The sequence below is a fragment of the Thamnophis sirtalis genome, unplaced genomic scaffold (genome assembly GCF_051295495.1).
Source record: "Thamnophis sirtalis isolate CommonGarterSnake01/CBP01778 unplaced genomic scaffold, rThaSir2_p1.2 scaffold_10, whole genome shotgun sequence".
In the NCBI taxonomy this organism is placed as follows: Eukaryota; Metazoa; Chordata; class Lepidosauria; order Squamata; family Natricidae; genus Thamnophis; species Thamnophis sirtalis.
The window spans coordinates 50,145,508-50,167,535 of NW_028261390.1; the positions used below are offsets into that span (position 1 = coordinate 50,145,508).

At 35.3% G+C, this 22,028-nt stretch overlaps 1 long non-coding RNA gene across 1 annotated transcript; it reads left to right on the forward strand.

Moving 5' to 3' along the window:
- Positions 1–1,059: 1,059 nt before the first annotated feature.
- Positions 1,060–18,175, forward strand: LOC106541250 (uncharacterized). Its single transcript, XR_001312951.2, has 3 exons — positions 1,060–1,139; positions 15,779–15,853; positions 17,523–18,175. It is a non-coding gene; the product is annotated as an uncharacterized LOC106541250 (long non-coding RNA).
- Positions 18,176–22,028: the final 3,853 nt, after the last annotated feature.

The window sequence follows — 22,028 nt, forward strand, 5'->3', positions numbered from 1 at the left end:
CCTCAAGATCTAAGTCTCAGATGGAATAGCAGGGGTCCCTAATTATCATCACAAATTAGTGATCTGCCCAGAAAATGAGGAATGCATAAGGCATTAAGCTGTCAGAGGCCAATGGTACAATTAAGAAGAATAGCTGAGAAAGTAAAAGATAAGGAAATCGTGGTTTTTTTAAAAAAAAAACTTCAGCCAGATCTCAAATTAGTTTTAGTGGTTTGTGTTTATAAAACATTTTGACTGATTTTTCACACTGTAAGTCTACTCTGTCTTTCAAAGATATATTTGATACCATACATGTAACATATATATTAGAATTATAAGAATATTTATGAAACAAGTTTATTAATCATGAGACATCAGTAATTTTTAAAAGTGTTGCCTAGTTGTGTAATGGGTTCAAAAGATGGAGATATTATCTATCTTTACAAGCTGGACTGCAATGGGCAGGAGAATAGCTTACAACCTTCCTGCCTCAGTAGTCTACCAACATAGCTGACAATCTGTCATGATGTTTGTAATACTCAATACATTATGACCATGTAGCCAATCACATATCAGCAACCTCCCCAACAGTGTTGCAGTGTGAAGACATCTTCACTGTCCACTTCCAGTTGGCGTAACTCTTCTAATATGTGGTCTGTTACTCTCTGACAGGAATGTCTCATTGAAAGAACATAAGTATGGAATGTGCACATTTTGGCTTCAGATGCTATAAGTAAGCTTTCCCGAGTCCTTACTTTTCACTTGTGAACTTTTACCTGTGGTTGAAAATTGGAGAGGCAATGTTTTCCATCTTGCTAATATGGCAGAATGTCTATATCAATATCTGTAAATATTTTATCTTTTTACAAATCTCTGTTTTAGAACCAGTGTCCGTGGATTATGTAGAACTTCATATAAACTGTTTAGTTTGCTCCTTATACATTGCTAATATTTTCTAATCTAGGGAAGCATGGAAGCCAAGAGTATTTTTGTGAGAATCGCAAGCTAAAATGAAATATGTGATCATTATGAAAAACATGACATAGGAGTACACAAAAGAACTTTTTCTTCTTCTTTTAGGATATTTTATGGTGATAGCTCAATCTTCAACATTCTTACCTGGAAGTAAATCTCATTGGAATCACTAGGATTTATTCTGGGTAAGTGTACCTGAAAGTCTATATCTTAAACTACATATGCCAACCTGGTTACAAACATAGTATCTATTTTCCCCATAAGTTAAAAGTACTTAAAATGACATAAATGAAAGAGCAATCCATTTTTCTACTTTTAGTGGCCTGGTAAGGAAATAAACTCATCCATTCTTTTAGCAAGTGTGCCAGTGAGAGAGAATTGTGGCTAAATTAAACAGTAAAAAATTAATTATTTTTCAAAGCTTTGAGAAATTGAGTATTAAAGCTCCTGCCCATGTGATAGCGGTTCATTATAAGTAGATCACATTTTCAAATAAAGGACATGACATAATTTTAATTATAGATGCAAAGACTGGACTTGACACAGGGTCTTGAAAGATCTTGGAAGCAAATAAGAATTGAAGTGATGTAATTGATAATGAATCTCTAAACTGTTAGCCATTGTTAATACTTTGAAGAAAAGTCCTCTGTAGGTCTTAAAACTTGCAAGTGTGAATAGTAATGAAGATCTGAGTGCTAATCTTTCCTTATTCCTATACTTTGTGGAAAATATCTGATTTTAATCCCATCTAACTTATTTCAGGAATATCTGATTATGTAAAGCAGTGTATCCATATTTGGTCAAATGTGGTTGTCCTGTCACTTTAATCCATTTCTATTATGATGGGAAAGTCAAATGTAATCCCATCATATAATTAATGGGATTACAGTAAATGCAATCCCATTGCATTTAAAATATTTTAAAAACTGTTTAGGCCCAGATTTTCATAAGAAACATGTCAGTCAGAGATCTGGAAATATTGTATTATTTCTGAAACTATATGTAGTCGTTGTAAAAGAAACTATTGAAGCACATTTCTATAGGTAATTTTAATTTATCTTCATTTTTATTAGCAATCTAAAATGTAAAGCAGCATGAATGATGTTAGTATTATCTAGTAGCCATATTGCCAACAGGTACACCATAGCGAAAATATTTACTGGGCCATAAATACATAAAATTAAACAGGATATGAATATACATTGTGTAAATGGAGGAAACAAGGTTTGCTAATAATCTAATCAGTACTGGTGGTATCATATGCAGTCTTCTATTTAATTGATCACAGCCCATATATCCTCATTATATAGAAAAACGTCAAGATGAACTCAGCTTTTGAATATTTGACTTCGGGATTGTGTTTACATCTAAATCCCCATTGCACTGAGATGGAGTGTGAGTGCCTGTCCGATAAGACTTCCATATAAACTGCCTGATTGACAACACTATAGTCCATAGCCATAGGATTGCTAGATTAGTAATTCAGGAGTATCTGGAGAATTCTGGCTATCCCGTCAGGCCTGGGGCTAAGATTGTAACCCGCCCGAATGGTATGAATGTTGTGTTTTAATTATGTATTGTCTTATATGTAAAAAGTCTGTTTTCCCCCCTTTCCTTTTGGATTGTGAGCTGCCCTGAGTCCCCCCAGGGAAAAGGGCGGCATATAAATAAACCTTCTAAATCTAAATCTAAAATCTAAATTCTAGGATTCTTGGCCATACATTATTGACGGATCGTAGACATGACAAAACCAATATTCTTTCCTTCGACCTCTGCTTCCTTCCATTCTATTTTCATTAGTGCGCTTTTCTCAGAATTTTGCTTCTTCAACTTCCCTTTTTTGTCGCTTTTATCCAACTTTGCAAAACTTTATCTGACTGGTGCTTCTATCTTATCTTCCAGAACATCAGCCTTCTCTTGTATTGTATTTTATTTGCTTTGATACTAAAATATCACTACATCCATTTATCCTGCCTTACTCTGCTAAATGAATACTTTCTCTCCTCTGAATCTATGAGTAATAGGAAAAGAAGCTAATACTCTGTACATAGGGATCATACATTGACTGATAGAAACATTTGTAATAGATTGCCTGTTAGAAAGCATGTGTTGAATATCAATATTTAATAGTAAGTTTTCAAGAATCCCTCCATTAAGATATGTAGCCCTCTAACAATAAGAATAATGAGTAGCCTGGTTTGTATTCAAGTCATGCATTCTGATTAGTCCAGCTGAAGCTTATCTGAAACTGTAATTCAAGCCTTTTGTCCATGTGCTGCCATAAAAGACAATGGTATCAAATGCACAGAATTAATTAAGGAGATCTCTGCCTTCCTTCCTTCTCTTTCTTTCTTTTTCTTTCTCTCTCTCTCTCTCTTTCTCTTTCTTTACTTCTTTCTCTTTCTTCTCATTTTTGTATTGCTTTTCATTGTATGAGATTCCTGGGTACAGTACACAGTTAGTACTCGAGTTTCAACCAAAATTCAGCCAAAAATGTATGTTGCTAAGTGAAAGTTTTATTGAGTTTAGCCCCACTTTACGACCTTTCTTGCCACAGTTGTTAAGTGAACCACTGCAGATGTTAAGTTAGTAACATGGTTGTTAAGTGAATCTGGCTTCCCCATTGACTTTGCTTGTCAGGTCACAAACATTGAACACATGACCCTGGGACAGTGCAACCGTCATAAATCAGTTGCCAATCATCTGCATTTTGATAACATGATTGTAGAGGTGCTGCAATGGTCATAAATGTGAAAAATGGTCATAAGTAACTTTTTTCAGTGCCATTGTTACTTTGAACGGTCACTAAATGAATTGTAAGTTGAGGATTACCTGTATTTTAAAATCATCACCTCTTCCTTTTTAATGGAGCAAAATAAATTTTTAAGACTATTTCCATCCATTTTTCTCAGCAACCTTCAGTTTTTAGATGAAGTGAGAAGTATTGCTAAACAAAGCATGATAGGAAATTGCAAGGACTGCCAAAGACAGAGAGAAGCCACATGACTTATTACTCTTGTCGCCTAATATAAGATAATTCAAAGTTGCTAGAATTAAAGCGTTCAGTTTTTATTTTTCTTTCAGTAATGCCTGACATTCCATCTCGCACTGCTCAGAACAGTTATTGAAACTCTAGTTTTCATCCACATGGCACCTGCAGTTGTGTGGACTTTCAGTCCTAGATTTCTCAGCAATGGCCCCACTAAGAATTCTGGCAGTTGAAGGATAACAAATCCATCTAGTAGTGTTCTAGAAATGCTTTAGGAGGGACATTAATGCTATAGCAAAGATGTGGCATAGGACAGAATCACTGAATCATATAATTGGAAAGGTTCATTGAGATAATCAAACCCAACCTCTGCTCAGTGTGGGAACTCCCTTGTATAAATATGTGTAAATAATTGTAGCAAGACCCAAGGCTACATGTGTGACTGTTAAATCTGAAGAAAATTATGATATGTGGGAATGACCTTGGAAGACAGGAGGAAGAACTGCAGATTGGACAACAGTCAGATAAGAGGCAGCTGAGTGCAGAAAGAATGGAAGGTGCAAAGTCTCATAGTTTCTTGGGCTACAAAGGGGGAATCTTTCAGACCTGCAAGATTCTTTTAAGGTAGAGCTAGTTCTTCTGGATGAACTTCTTGTCTGGACAAGACTAAAGTGTTCTAAATATGGATTAACAATAAGCAGTTTTGTTTTGTTACATTTCATATAAGCATATGTCTAGCTTGTCTATCTTTTAGAAAATACTTCTATTTTTGGTTCACAGAAATGTTTTATGTTCCAAAACTTACTTTATGCTCTTTTTTAGACATAGAAGCGGTGCTTATTTAATCTGCTATCTAACAAAAAAAGCTACATTTAATCATTTAAATAAATAGGAGATAAAACTCCTCTCTCCCCTAAAATAGGAGAGAAAGATCTATAATTCATTATTATCAATCCAAGTAGTCTGAATTGTAGCCCTCAAGAAATAAAAATTTGGGGCAATTTTTAAATAAATGGTACGATATGGCACCTGCACCTAAGCAGGTGAGTTGGCTGGCTTGCTGGGTATAGCAATAGCAATAGCAGTTAGACTTATATACTGCTTCATAGGGCTTTCAGCCCTCTCTAAGCGGTTTACAGAGTCAGCATATTGCCCCCACAGTCTGGGTCCTCATTTCACCCACCTCGGAAGGATGGAAGGCTGAGTCAACCTTGAGCCGGTGAGATTTGACTGCAGATAGCAGTCAGCTGAAGTGGCCTGCAGTACTGCACCCTAACTACTGCGCCACCTCGGCTCTTGTATAAACTGTACTAAAAAATAATTTTGAAACAATGAGTGATGATAAATTAGTCTTTGTTTCCTGACAGAAAGATGTCTAGTAAAGTTCAAGAGGTGTCATTAATCTTGCTTAACCAGATCCACTAACAGTCTAAAAGAGAGAATAGTTCTCGTAAGATCTGTTAAATTGGTATAGTCTTCCCGAAGTAAGGCCAAAATTCCAGAGGAACAGGATAAATACAAAATACGTGTTATAGTATTAAATATCGTTCTCTTAAACATCATGTTTGTCCAAATATTACTACTATCCAGTAATTCAAATATATTTGCCATTCAGAAAAGTATATGATCTAGTGCACCAACCCTATACCAGTAGTCATGTAGTTCATTTAATGACTGTTCAAAGTTACAAAGGCAGTGAAAAAAGTGACATGACCATTTTTCACACTTATTACCATTGCAGCATCTCAAGGATAACGTGATTTACATTTGGATGCTTGACAGCTGACTCACATTTATGATGAGTCATGTGATCCCTTTCGCAACCTTCTGACAAAGTAAATGGGAAACTAGATTCACTTAAAAACTGTGTTACTAATTTAAGAACTGCAGTGATTCAGTTAACAAATGTGAGAAAAGTTGTAAAATGGGGCAACATTCACAACAAATTTCTCACTTAGCAACAAATTTTGGATTCAATTGTGGTTGTAAGATGAGGACTACCTGCATTATCTTTTGTGTACATTTGGAGCACCAAAGTCTTTGATCCCCCCCCCTTTTATTTCACAGCAGAAACATATATAGGTCCCCTTGTGAAATAATTCGGGATAAACCTGTGGACAAAAACATTTTTCTTGTGCACAGAAGCAAGCAAAGTGCTGAACATCAGAGAATGTGAGATTCTATGAATTGCTATATCTTCCCCTGCCACTCCAAAAAATGTTTATTGAAACAATAATGGCATGCACAATTTATGTTCTATCATTAAATCCTTTTTGGCATCTGTCTATAGCTAGCTAACCAGCTAGCTAGCTATACAGCTAGCTGTACCTAACTATCTAATTATAAATGCCCTTTACTTAAAGGGAAAATGCCCTATTCATTCAGTTCAGCCAAGTGATTATTCCTAGGTCGTGCAATTATAGCCTTAATTATTTAATGTCAAAAAAGCAGAATGTCAAAGAGCGTTAAATATGAACTCTATTGGGAAGCTTGTAAGAAACATGGGAGTGGGGATTTTTATTTTTTCCACTCCTTTGCCTCAACTAGAGTTGTAAATTTTTGGCAGCTGTGAAATTCAGACTCATGCATTCTTTAAGATACAATTGAAATCTTCCTGACTGCTTCATATTCACAATTATATGAAATATGGAAGTCTCAGGTTCACAATGGCTGATAATGCGACAGTGAAGATTTGGTCTATCTGTATCTATATGTGTGTTTAACATTCATTATATAATATTCATATTTTTAAAGTAGATTCTTTGCAAGGGAAAAATCATGGCACCAAACTGGTATATTGCTGTTATACAGTAATGCATAATGTCTGTCTTTTGTTCAGATAACAAATATCTACATTCGCCAGAGTGAACCAACATTCAAGCATGCATGTCTGGTAAACTTGGAAGCAGACAGTGGCTTTTATTTTTATTTTTTTTAAAACACAAGCACAAAATAATGCAGCAGCACCCTCAAGAGGAAATTAATATTATAGCATGGCCTATGGAAAAAACTATGGGGAAGTGAGAATATTATGATATTTAGTAACCAAGATATCCATCAAAAAGCAGAAAACTGTAAAAAAACCAAAGTGTCAGTGATCATGCCAAGAGAAATGGCATAATGTAAACTGAGTTAATGATGCCAACAAGTATAGATTGTTAAATCAGAGTGACACCAAATGAATTATATACAGAATTGGTTGTAATTTGTGTAGTTTTAAGACTTTGTGAGAGGCTCACAAACTAGATAATGGTGATGGTGCAGCAGTTCTGTTAGTTTCACCTTCTTCAAACACTAATTTCTTATTTTTTATTTAAATTCCAGATATTTATCAAAAATTATAAATATTATAAATATTATATTAATGTCTATCCAAATTATACAGATACTTTCAGAAAACTGGTTCCATACGATTATATGCATTCCTTTCACACAATCTACCAGCACGAACGTTCTACAAATTCAATATAATCATGGAATCATAGAACTGGAACAGGTTATTATGCAATGAATCAAATTACTTACTCCATGAAGGATATCAGATTAAATTATCCTTAGGTATAGATTAAGTTATCCTTAGGAAATGTCTGTCCAGCCTCTGCTTTAAACACATCTAGCCAAAGAATGGCCCCTTCTGCTCTAAATAATTCTGCTTTCAATTGTTCTGGCTAGTTCACCAGAATATGCTTTTCTGAAATTTAAAATCATGGTTCTTTGTTTTCTATTTTAGGATAAGTCCATATCTGTTAACTTGAATCAGGCAGTAAATCTAACTGTAGCTTTCTAAACTGAGTCATGTTTAATAACACAATCTAAAATTTCCAGTTCTTAAATACTTACATTATACTGATGGATTTCATAATAGTAAAGAATGATCAGTATGATTTTCCAATAGCTGTTCCTAATTGTAGCTGCCAGCTATAATGCTAACTAAACAGTACTTTTCATCCAATTAAAAGTAAGTTTTAAAAGTCTCACTTCTCCACAGTCTACTGACCACAAGGGGAAATGTTGTATAGATAATGAATTAAGAATTTTCTTCTCTAATTTCTCTTTAAATCTTAGGCTGCTTGCTCTTTTTCTGTGAGACTACCGGTACTTGCTTTTTGACTACTTTATCTGTTGGTTGTATCATTAGTTCCTCTATGCTCAAGCTAGAAACTTACTGATCTGGAACATACTTGGAACATTTTCCAATATTAATATTAAGTAAAATATTAACAAGGAAATATCAGGTCTAAAAACCATATTATCCTGATGAATGCATGACGGGAGAGTGCTTTAGTATGTTATGAAACATGTAAAAAATTGCTTGTCTGCTTGCTTTATTTATTTATGATATATCATTCTTATCTTTGAGAACTTCAAAAATACATTCCTTCCTCCAATGTTGAGTCCACGAAGAAAACCAACCTCATCAGAAGTTTTTCCTTGTTTACAGTGATCTTTCTGCCTGTTCCAGCACTTTGGAGACTAGCAATCATTTAAAAGTGGAAAATTGTCGTATACATATCTGTAAAGGGAAGAGTAATTGTGATATTTCAAATGTTAAACTCCAACTCACATCTGATCCTGTCAAGCCTCAGATAGTTATCAGCATCCTATCCAAATTTGCTCTTCCTCATGCCTTTTTGGAACACCACACATTTTCCAAATTTGCAGTTATGCTAGAGGAAAAACCATTCAAAGAGAAACTGTCTTTTAAGTAAAGAAAAGGTGGACTGACTTCAGATGACATATAGGTTCCCTTTACTTTATGCAAATTTGTTTTATGCAAATTCAATATGGCAATTTATTATTTCATTCAATAATTCTTTTTGTGTGTGTGTGCACACAGGTGCAAAACAGCCTGGAAAGATGTCAAGACTTATTCCAGAAAAAAAATCACTTGAATATGTTGAATATTTTTCTTACAAAATCACTTTTCTTCCCTCACTATCCTTATTTACTGTGGTTATGCCAATTGTATATCCTTTTTTCCATATCTGAACCTGTAATAGCCATGGTATCAAAATGGGCATCAACATTTTGTGTAACCCCCATACTTAAAAGGAAAAGGATCTCTATAATCATGACTTTGGTGAAGAAACCTCACCCTAGAATGAGCTGCTATTGAAAGCTGAGCAAAAATTCATAATGTTGTGATGCATTCTAACTGCTTATCTGTCATGATAACCATGTATGTTGGATATGAAGAAAAGATGGATAAAATAATTTCAGTCATAGAACCTACAACATGAAAGATATTTGAAGAACATAAATCTTTGGTATTTACAAGCACATTTGTCAATGTATTTTCTATAATCTTTCCTTTTTTTCCAGTTCAGTGTCTTGCTTTATGCAAATTCACTTTATGAAAGTGAAAACATAGCTCTAGTATAAAGCAAGGAAAGTTTGATAATTTCCTAATTTAAAATAAGATACATGTACAGGTGAAACTTGAAAAATTAGAATATCGTGCAAAAGTTCATTTATTTCAGTAATGCAACTTAAAAGGTGAAACTAATATATGCAAATATATGCAAAGCAAGATAGTTCAAGCCGTGATTTGTCATAATTGTAATGATTATGGCTTGCAGCTCATAAAAATCCCAAATCCACAATCTCAGAAAATTAAAATATTACATGCAATCAATAAAACAAGGATTGTACATAGAACAATATCGGACCTCTGAAAAGTATAAGCATGCATATGTACTCAGTACTTGTTTTGGGCCCCTTTTGCAGCAATTACTGCCTCAATGCGGCATGGCATGGAAGCTATCAGCCTGTGCCACTGCTGAGGTGTTATGGAAGACCAGGATGCTTCAATAGCAGCCTTCAGCTCTTCTGTATTGTTCGGTCTCATGTCTCTCATTGTTCTCTTGGCAATGCCCCATAGATTCTCTAGGGGTTCAGATCAGGCAAGTTTGCTGGCCAATCAAGCACAGTAATCCCACAGTCATTGAACAGGTTTTGGTGCTTTTGGCAGTGTTGGCCGGTGCCAAGTCCTGCTGGAAAATGAAGTCAGCATCCCCATAAAGCTTCTCTGCGGAAGGAAGCATGAAGTGCTCCAAAATCTCGTGGTAGACGGCTGCATTGACCCTGGACTTAATGAAGCACAGTGGACCACCACCAGCAGATGACATGGCTCCCCAAATCAACACAGACTCTGGAAACTTCACACTGGACTTCAAGCATCTTGCAGTGTGTGCCTCTCCATCCTTCCTCCATACTCTGGGTCCTTGGTTTCCAAATGAGATGCAAAAGTTGCTCTCCTCAGAAAAGAGGACCTTGGACCACTGAGCAACAGACCAGGTCTGTTTTTCTTTAGCCCAGGTAAGATGCTTCTGACATTGTTTGTTGTTCAGGAGCGGCTTGACAAGAGGAATACAACATTTGAAGCCCATGTCCAGGATCTGTCTATGTGTGGTGGCTCTTGATGCACTGACTCCAGCCTCAATCCACTCCTTGTGAAAGTCCCCAGCACTTTTGAATGGCCTTGACAATCCTCTCCAGGCTGCACTTATCCTGCTGCTTGTGCACCTTTTCTTCCACACGTTTCCCTTCCACATAGCTTTCTAATAATGTGCTTTGATACAGCACTTTGGGAACATCCAACTTCTTTTGCAATTACCTTTTGAGGCTTTCCCTCCTTATGGAGGGTGTCAATGATGGTTTTCTGCACAACTGTCAGGTCAGCAGTCTTTCCTATGATTGTGATTTCTACTGAACCAGACTGAGAGACCATTTAAAGGCTCAGGAACCCTTTGCAGGTGTTATGGCTTAATTAGCTGATTAGAGTGGGACACTTTGAGCTTAGAATATTGCACCTTTTCACAATATTCTAGTTTTCTGAGATTGTGGATTTGGGATTTTCATGAGCTGTAAACCATAATCATCACAATTATGACAAATCATGGCTTGAACTATCTTGCTTTGCATGTAATGAGTCTATATTAGTTTTACCTTTTAAGTTGCATTACTGAAATAAATGAACTTTTGTACAATATTCTAATTTTCCGAGTTTCACCTGTATTCACCTGTAGATTAATAATGAGCTTTTGGTGACATACTACTGAATATAATAATTAAGCCAAATGAAATGACAGTCATTGTCATTTGGTCATTGACCAAATGTAACTATGTTGTACACAGTTAACCATGGACTCTTCCCTAATTCATGTTTTATAGGAGAATCATTTCTAAGTTCACATCCAAATATGTGAAGCATTTGTGTAATTTTAAAAAGTGTTAAGCCATTCATAATATTTTCCCTAGTTATATATTTTTAATAGAGAAGAATTTGAGCGATCTGAACTATGAGTCCAAGTATGAATGAGCAACATACCCTTTCATTTCCCATCCAACTTATTCATCAGTCAAACAAAACAAAAATATAGCCTCAATGTTGTTATTTGTAATTCAATCCTTACTATTGCTCAACCGAGAAATTGTTAGCTCAGGTACTGCAGGAAATCTTTATGGCATGCAGAAGTTGAGAGGAGATTTGTTGGTCCTTTATTAATATTGAATGGAACTTTCCAATATGGAGAATATCAGTGAAAGAACTTCTTATATATAATAAACTTTTATCCAATACTCTCCATTGGATTTGCATCTTTGCTAAAAGTGCAAAATGAGAAAGTCTATATTAGAACATATTGATTAATACTATCTTCACATAGATGTACTCATCTATCAAGAGTATCTCATATTAAAGTATCCAAAACTAATAAATACAATTCCACTTCAGGTCTAATAAAATAAGTGTGAAAGTCATTTGTCATAAATCATTGCAACTGGATATATAGAAAATTATTTACAATGGCTTTTGGCCACTTCAACAAAATTGGCTTTCTTAGTGACAGAAAAAAATGTGATAGTATCTCTGAAGCAATTACAGAGATATCATCATCCACTTAATTACAGTTTAGTGTCTGAATACAAGAATTCTGCAATGTAGTTTCACTAAAAGATCTACAATATGGGCAAATTTCAACTATTTATAAAGAAAAATTCAGAACGATTGCATTCTTTTTAATGTAACAGTCACTATCAAATTTAATCAGAAATTCTCAAGATCAGTATAATTGGACTAGACAAAGTATATATTTGCTTGCAGAAACATATGTTGAAGAATCTCTCTTGAGTGCCATCAATTAGGTGCCAAGTATTTATCCATATTTTCTTTCTAGATGAAAGTATGTGACATTCTACATTATTTCACTTTGATTCTCAATTTCCAAAAAGTGTAATAGCCTAGTTGTATACTAATTATGCTATAATTTAGTATCCTTTATGATGATGGACAGTTCAAATGTTTGTTGAATGATAATATACTGTATGCCTAATGGATTTCTGCCAATTCTAGTGTGTCTTATATCTTAAATGTCTATTGGAGGCCAATAATTTCTGAATGAAAGAAATGCTTACATTGCTTAATATACATGCCAATCTGAATTCCAAAATGGATAGTTTCAGTAGATGTAACTTTGGTGTCTATATTTACTTGTTTTCATAATCTGAAAATGGATAGCCTCTTGGTGAGACCTGCTATATCTTTATATTTGCCCTTTCTGGCTTCTAAATGTCAACACAAAAGGAGTGGAAGAATGCATAAGAACAATTATGAATGTATCTTTACTGAACATCAGCATACTGTTAATCAATGTCCAGACTTCATTATTGGGAAGTAATAATAAGGGAACAACTGACAGCATCTTAGCTCCAGGAGTTTTTAAATGATGCAGATATTTTAATATCTGTTTCAGTACAGCTTCAAATCTGGCTTTGGTTAGCTTGAAGGTTGATTTTGCTTGGAATGTGGCAGGGGGGGGGGAGATCTTGACTTCTTCATAGTTAGTGTAAATATGGTATTCCTGCAAACACAATAATACTAGGCACCTGTCTTGGGGAGAAAGTGGTTTAAAAAGGAAGAATGATTCCAGCTGCTTCGATGTGCAGGTTTACAAGATATTGAAAATAATAGAGATTGCATCTTCTTCCTAATCATTTGGAAGTGATGGGGAAAATGGCATTAATTAATGTAATTAATCAAATAAATTACACCATTCCAAATTCACCCCCCCCAATAAGTTGTCAGCTCTTTTAAACACATGGATGTTGATTAGGGATACCAGGAGATGAGAACCCTGGGAAGGAAAGCCACTGGGAGTTAATACAGAAACCAATATTTGTTTGTTTGTTTGTCAAACATGTACAAGATAACAAGTATAGGTATGAACATAAACATGAACAAAGGAAGTAAATACAGATAGATAGGGACAGTAAGACAGGGATGGTAGGCATGCTGGTGCGCTTATGCATGTCCCCTTTATGGACCTCTTAACAATGGGGTGAGGTCCATGGTAGACAGTTTGAAATTGAAGCTCTAAATACTATCTAAAATAGTATTTTTTATTTTAAAAGCCACTATCTTTGTCAATATTTCTTTGTAGTTCCACCTTAATTACTATCTTCTCAAAATTATCCAATCAACCTATGTTGCTATATCCAACCATTAGTTTTGCTCTATTTAATCCAATGCATATTTTAGCTATCCTAAGTCTATAAAGAAGTTGTAACCTTTTTAGATTTGCTTCAGCTGCCTCCCACACCATAACAAACAATTTTTGCTAAATTGAAAAGAAATGTGTCTCATTCCCATTATTATTAAAATTTCATGATCAAGTTTATCCAACAAAAGACTTGTGAGCTTCATTTTTACTAATTTAAAGTAATTTTCTGTCTCTTGAAGGTAGAAGATATTATAATATCTAGTGGTTAAAACACCAGGCTAGAAACCAGGAGACTGTGAGTTCAAATCCTGCCTTAGCCATGAAAGCCAACTGGATGACTTTGGGCCAATGAGTCTCTCAGCCCAACCCACTTTATAGGGTTGTTGGGGGGGGGATAGGACTGGCTCTTGGGGTCCTTCCACGCTGGAACTTTGTGGTACCCCATAATCAGTTCTGGAGTTGTATGGTTTGGTATCAGAGTGAATTTACTTCTGACTCAGGTGAATAATAACTGAAATTATGTTTCCATTTTAAATGCTGCAGAACTGCTGGGCTTGTGCAATATTTCTAGCAACCTTAGGTATGAGTTGGTTGCCTCCAAAATATGAATATATTAAGGAAAATATTTATAAACATCAGCATAGTAGTCTCTAAGTGATTTTCTACAAAGCAAATGAAATGACATCTTGCATATAACTCTTTCAAATTTTTATTTGCATTAAGGATCACTTTTGGCCCACAATTTCCTATATCTGATTCCAACCTGCACTTGCTGGTTCATTTCCTTTATTAAGTTAATTGTTTGGGTCATTAATCTGTGTCAAGGAAGCTTTCCGAGTACTTGATGAGATTTTCAGGCATCAAGCTGTGAGGCATTAAAAATGATAAATTTACATCTAGGTAAACGATGCCCTTCAGCTTCAATAATGAATCACCATTTTGTTTACAAATGAGTATTCTGCTGAAGGCATGGCAGACAGATATAATTTTAGAGGGGAAATGGCATTACTTTTAGAGATGATCTATAGAACTGAAGGAATAACATGACTGAGAGAAAAGATCTGGTGCAATTAATTTTTTATGTATGAATTTATAGATGCACATTTGAACTGATTCTGTCTGATCCATGTTTTATAAAAGAAAGCTTCCTTATGAAATTTCTTGAGTGGAAAATTTATATTGGTTGCATTATAAGTGTTCATTATTACTTACGACCTGATTAAAATAAGCTTTATAACCTACTATTAATATTTACAATATTCTGATATTTATGCTGTCTTCAGTGGCTAAAAACGTCTGAAACCGTAATCACATCTTGATCCATATCTGAATTGCAAGACTAAAACTTTTCAAACTTATTTATTAGAATTTTATCCATAGTGTTATACCATCACTTATATTAATTTTTCAAGTGAACAATTTTATATCATTAATAGCAGTACACAACCATTGTTCAAGTAGGGCCTTTTTTTTATTAAGCTTAAACTTCCTATGTAGGTGAACCTGACAAAATGGTATTAGTTGGATGAGGCTGTACATGGGGGAATCCTATATTCTCAAAATTTCTATGGGATTGTATATGTGATCCAGAGTTTTAAAAAAATCCATTAATACTAGTCTTTTATAACTAGTGTTACTTGAGTATGTATTATAAGAGACCTGACATATGGACAGGTGTTATTCAGAGAGATAATGGGATCCTTTCATTTGATGCATTCAAGTGAAGGCTACAGAGCCATCTGTCTGAGACACTTTAGATTTGTTCACTGAGTGGAGAATTAGCCTAACTGCTTTTTCCAACATTATAATTCTGTGGTATTCCTTCAGGGCAGCTAGGAATTTTACATCAGTGGCCGTGTATTCCTAAACAATGATAAAACTGTTCTTTTTCATTTCAAATCATATAGTTGGGTATCTGCTGAAACTGTTCAGTGCATATATATGTGAGACAGTTATGAGCAAAATAGATCTGGTTAATAAATGCATTTAAATAGGAAAGCAACAATTAAGAAACACAACTGCCTTGTTAATCAGTGCAATTGCTCAATAAATTTTATGTCAGCTCATTCTTTAGAAAACTTGGCAGCCCCCCAAATATCGGAATTCTATGAATTACAATAAAAACCCAGCAAAAAACTAAACCATTGTAGGATACACAGGCCGTGATCCAAGTTGCTTAAGCCTCACTGAAATCAATAAGAGCTGATGTGTGCAATACTTGTACTGTCATAAGTTCTTATGTTAATGATTTTAACTGAATAAAGACAATGTGTTGAAATGTTTTTTTTTTAATTTAATAATTATATGAAATTGAAAATAGTCATTTTTTTGAAAGGGGCCATTCAGGCAGCTGAGTCCAAGCAATAGGATTCCAAAATACTAGAAGTATAAATTCCAAACCATTATAAATGTAATACAGAATATTCTGCTTTGTTTGTTTGTTGTAGTCACCAGTCAATGTAACAGCAATAAATATGTCAATAACATTGTTATTCACCCCAAGACACAGAACAGAAAAATATGCATTAGATATGACATGAATGAGATATTTGTCATTACTGAAAAATAGTGCACACAGGTATATTTTGGGATATGCTTATTTTTCCTAATAACTTCCTTCTCTGACCAACTGTTATAATTATCTGTATCTTAAACCCACAGTATTTAGGTAAGTATTTTTATCTGAACAATTGTGGGCATTTGCTATTTTAACTGATTGAGATTTTAGCTTTATATTTAATTCATGCAAATACATTTAACTTATTTTCTATATCAGGCACATTTATGTATGATATAATATAATATAATATAATCACAGATTAGCAGAATTCATTGAAGTTTTATTTTTTCATATATTTGTTTATAGGCTTTATAAACGTCTCCACTAGAGCCAACTCAGTAAAGTCAGTAATTTAATGAACGTAAAACTGTTTTTCAAAGAATCCCAGGGACGGGAACATAGCCTGAGATAGTTGGTGATTTACACATTTTCTGAAGAAAGAAATGTGTGAAGCAAACTATCTGGTTTATTAATCTAATTGGCATGTGATTTAATAAAAGCTGCAGGCTTAATTTTTCTCTGCCTATTACAAACATGAACTTTTGCCTAGTCATTTTTTCATGTGCTACAATGGATTAAAATGAAAACTGGGTGACGCTAGGAGTTTGAAGTAATTATCATTATTTTTAAATGATGATTTGGTGTGAAAACTGGCAATGAGCATCTAATCCCTGTGTTTCTAGAGATACATACTAAATAAAATCACATAGGACAACTGTAGCAACCTTTGAATTCATATTTATTTAAACTTTAAATACTATAATCTGATTCACAAAGTAATAAATGGCTTAATATACAGTAATATTGATTTAATGACAGAAAGTGCAGATAAGCATTTACAATTACATTATCAGGGAATCTTTAATGTGGCAAACAGGTGTATAGTCTGAAAATATGCTAATAGATATAGGCACAAAAGATTATGAAAACAGTGGGAAAACAGATTTGTCGTACTCTATAAAGTCTTCATTATGTAGAAATGAAATGGAAATTGATAGATGAAAGAAAATATCAGTCAATTATAGTAATTTATTTTTGCTCATTTGCTTACAGCTGTTGGCCACTACAGACCCCTATACAAGAAAGTGTTGCCACAGTGTTCAATTTACCTGTCCCAAAGGTGCTTTTCCAAAAGACAACTTGACTTCCTTGGTTTCTTTTCTTTGAAAATATTTTGCTACTCATCCAAGAACCTTCTTCAGCTGTAATGGACTGGTGGGGAATGAAAGGGTTTATATTTCTTAGCAATCATCTGGTCGTTATCACTCTAAAGGTCGATCATCAGTTCTCAGAGAATCATTGAGGCCACTTGGAGGTTTAGATTCTGATTCAGGTTCCACTCTGATTCAGAGTGGCATGGAACCTTCTTGGGACTGCTGAAAGGATGTGTTATAAATAGGAAATAGGTGGTGTTTCCATCCCAATTTTAACATAGATGGCCTATTTGACCCCTCTTTCAAACAGTGGTCCTCTCTGTACAGAATGTGTTGTCTTCATAAGAGTGGTCTTTGTCTTTCAGATGCAGATGGACTGCTGAATCCTGTCCTGATGAGTTTGTTGTGATGAGTCTCCTGTGTTGTGCCATGCATTTATGAAGCGGTTTTTTGCTTTCCCAATGTACAGATCTGTACATGTCTCACTGCATTGCACTGCATATCTCACAGTGAAACGTTTTCAAAGAAAAAAACAAGAAAATCCAGTTGCTTTTTGGAAAAGCACTTTTGGGACAAAATGACCTGAATGATTGAGAATCTCTTTCTTGATCATAATATGAATATAAATGTTACTACTATTTCTAGATCCCATGTGGCAATAAGCTCAACTCCTCCAAAACTTATGATACTGACTCTTTCTAATTCCAATGTAACCCAGAGAGAGAAGGCTCACCTACTGGGCATCTTTTAGTTTGAAGAGATTATTGGCATTTGTGATGTAATACAGTTCTGAAGTTGTATTAAGATCATGGCTAAAGTCAGAGTTTATTTTCAGAAAATTGTAGTCTGAATCCATGACGTTAGCAGATATAATAAAGTCCATTTTATGTGATCCAATCATTCAGACAATTGGGACACCAAGGAATACTGGTCTTAAATTATAGAAAGGCAGATTCTCCGTATTAGAACAGGCTGACAGTAGAATCAGCTCCTGTTCTCTGGAGAGGCTGGACTGCCATCTATAGGGAATTATTTTGTTTTGTTTTGACATCTTATTCTTTCAGGACTTAAATATAGTTTTTTCAGGACTTCAATATCACTCCCCAGCCCTAAAATTATAAAGTTTAAAAGAATCACAAATAATTTTTAAAATACAAATATCTACAAAAAGCCCTATTAAATATCAAACATTTCTTGCCTTCTTTAAAAGCAGACATTTGGAGTCTGTTGAGTTCAAAAGCAAAGAAGTCCAAGTCATAAGAACTATGGATATATTGCAGTCAAAAGTAGACTGCATGGAAGAAAATATGTCAGTGGTAGCTTCCATGTTGCTTTTAAGAAGCTGAGATTAATTGGAAGGAGTTTTTTTATTGTACAGTTAAAAATAAAAAAGGAACAGTTGAGTTGATAAGCAGTCTTTATGTTATTTCATCTATAAGGAGCTTTCCTTTGAAAGTTTGTTTTTTAGAATATAATTAATATATCTAATACAACTAATGGAATAATTATTCCATTAGGTATATTTCTTCTTGAAGTAACCAAACCAATAAATATGTTTACTATGATCAGAGATCAGAAAATTAAAGTTTAAAATATAAATAATAGACTAAAATTAAAATTAGTTGAAGCAGTCATCTGATAATGTTGTCTTTACCACCACCCAACAAGTAGAATCTTCTAATATGTTGTTTGTGTCACCTGGGAATTACTCGAAGATCAATGCTATATGTACTTTTGGAAATCTCTATAGCAAATACATTAAAGGAGGACATGTTTAACTATTTGTTAAATACCATCATTTGACGGCTGTGACCAGGGGGGCATTTGCCCAGGTTCGCCTGGTGCACCAGTTGCGACCCTACCTGAATCGGGAGGCTCTCACAACAGTCACTCGGGCCCTTGTGACCTCTAGGCTGGAATACTGCAATGTGCTCTACATGGGGCTGCCCTTGAAGAGCATCCGGCGACTTCAGCTAGTCCAGAACGCAGCCGTGCGAGTGATCGTGGGTGCACCTCGGTTCACCCACATAACACCTATCCTCCGCGAGCTGCGCTGGCTACCTGTCAATCTCCGGGTGCGCTTCAAGGTGCTACTTGTCACCCATAAAGCCCTCCATGGTAGTGGGTCTGCGTACTTGAGAGACCGCCTTCTGCCAATTACCTCCCTGCGACCAATTAGATCTCATAGACTAGGCCTCCTCCGAGTTCCATCTGCCAGCCAGTGCCGGCTGGCAATTACAAGGAGGAGAGCCTTCTCAGTAGTAGCTCCGACCCTTTGGAACGATCTCCCCGTGGAGATTCGTACCCTCACCACCGTCCAGGCTTTCCGCATAGCCCTTAAGACCTGGCTAGCCCGTCAGGCCTGGGGACAAAGATAATTGCCCCCTCCCGAATGATGAATGAATGTTGCTCATTATTTTATTCTATGTTTTGTCTGCGTTATTGTTTGTATATCCCTCCCTTGATTTTATGTAAGCCGCCCTGAGTCCCCTCAGGGAAAAGGGCAGCCTATAAATGTTAATAAAACCTCTAATAATAAAAACCTCTAAATTTGTATTTCTCCAGAATCACATATATAATCTTTCATTTATATGTGTTTTAGTATATCTTCCATTAAGAAAGGGGAGAAGGTGTTTCCAGGTGCTTAGGGTAATTGTTATGGCCAAGGCTCAGACCTTAAATTCTGAGTCTGAATCTGATGCTGAAAAAGAAGATCCAACTGAACCTGTGGAACGTCAGCCTCAGGAGAAATCATAGGATGATTAATAATGCAGGCAACACCTGAGCAGCTGTAAAAGTCAGAAGAACATGATGTAAGACCTTCAACCCACATGAGTAGAAAGGAAAACAAAACAGGAAAGATCTATTAGGCTTCTCGCCAAGCAAAGGAATAAACCTGGTTTAGTGACAGCTGGTTGCAATTTATATAAGAATCTGCTCTGTGACTTTTCTTTTTGCTGGAAACATTTGACATGCAGGAGCTTCAAATGTAGATTCTTCCTTTGGACTGACTGACAATCTTGACCTACTCTAAAACCTTGGATTGACTTTGGACAATTCCTTGGCATCCAATTCTCCAAGCAAACCTTATAGGCAAGCATCAGCTTCGTTTATATCCTGTGCTTAGTTTACATTCTTTTGTTTCACTATAGATTCTTATAGCCTTGTAATATACTGGTAATCATCCAAGAAACAGTTTGTAATTCTACATTTTTCAATATTTGGTATATTTTCATCAATCAACGGTATATTGATTGCATCCAGTAGTGATTGCTTTTTTTATATAGTGGTGGTAAATTTTCTATTGCAAGGCCCATGGAGAAGTACAGTCATCTATTAAGGTCAGTGGTGTTGGGCCAACTGGAAAAGAAGTTTCAACTAGTAAGTCAAACTAGTCCAAATCAAATCTCTTGATTTTCAAGTGTTAGGGTTGAATTTGAAATGCTTTTGGTTACAATAAACATTGGTTTCAGCAATTTAGTTTGACCATTGTGGAGAGCCCATTTGGTGTAGTAATTAAGGAATTGTGCTATGAACTGGAAGACTACAAGTTCAAGCCCTGCCTTAGGCACAAAGTCATTTTGGACCAGCCACACTCTTGTAGCCCTGGGAAGGAGGCAATGGCAAGCCAGTTCCTGAAAAACCTTCCTGAAAAAACTGCAGGGAGTAGTCCAAATAGTAACCAGGAGTCAACATGGACTTCAATGCACAAAAAAGAAAAATACCTCTGTGGAGCTATGAACTAATAGGCCAACTGTGATGCATATAATGTATGTATGGTTGAATGTTTTGGACTTAAATATGATAGCAGTTAATATTTAGCTGTGAATATCTCAGAAGTATGTAATAGCACTCAATGTTGTTAATCAAATTTGAGAACAGGAATGGGGTGAAGTGATAGGGAGACAGAAATTGAAAAAGTTAATAAAATAAATATGCAATTTGCAAAGTTAACAAATATACCAAAGGATATTCTGGTGCATTATTTCAGAAAGAAAACTAGAGATCAAGATTTGCAGCAGCATTACCAGACTGAAGGATTAATAAACAATTCTTAAAGTTGCTATTTCACATGTTAGGTAAACTGTATAGAACAGTGGTGTCAAACTTGTGGCCTGCGGGCCAAATGCATCATGCGCTGACCACACCCACCTCTATTTTAGCAAAGGGGAGAAAAATTTTGATATGTCAGATGGTGGCGTAACGTCGCAAGTTTGACACCCATGATATAGAAGATAACTTTGAACTATCAACAAATGTGACCCAGTTTGATGGAAAAGAAACCAGGAAACTGAGTAAATGTCAGTTGGGTAAGTCCAACTTACTTCACTAAATTGTCTTTCAAGATGCTTGTGTGTTGGACTCTAAGTCCTATAAGATCTTCTTCCAAAATCTCAACTTGATGCCAGTGGTTCTTGCTATATTTAAATCCAAACATTATTTGTTACATACATGTCCTCCAATTACTTGATATTCATTATTTTTATATAATGCAAAATAGTGATGTAATCCCTTAGAAACTTAACTTTGCTAGAACGTTCTGAACTCTCATCAACTTCAAGCAGCTATGGATGCCGGCAGCTGTCATTCAAAAATATTCAGAATTGTCTCTTTCCGCCTATGTCTACTTCCCACCAGGTTCAATGGAGCTGTTTTGTGTAATATCTTTACCATGCTTCTCTTTAGACCATTTTGTTAGATGCAAGACATTTATATTAACATTTTAAAGAATATTAACCTATATCTTCATGTTTTCCTAGAATTATTTGAAAAGGCAGCAGAATAAAGACAGAGGGAGCTCTTGCTTCAGATTTGAAAATATCCTCTTTTTTTTCAAAGCAATTGCCTCAATAAGCACTCCTGATTTCAAA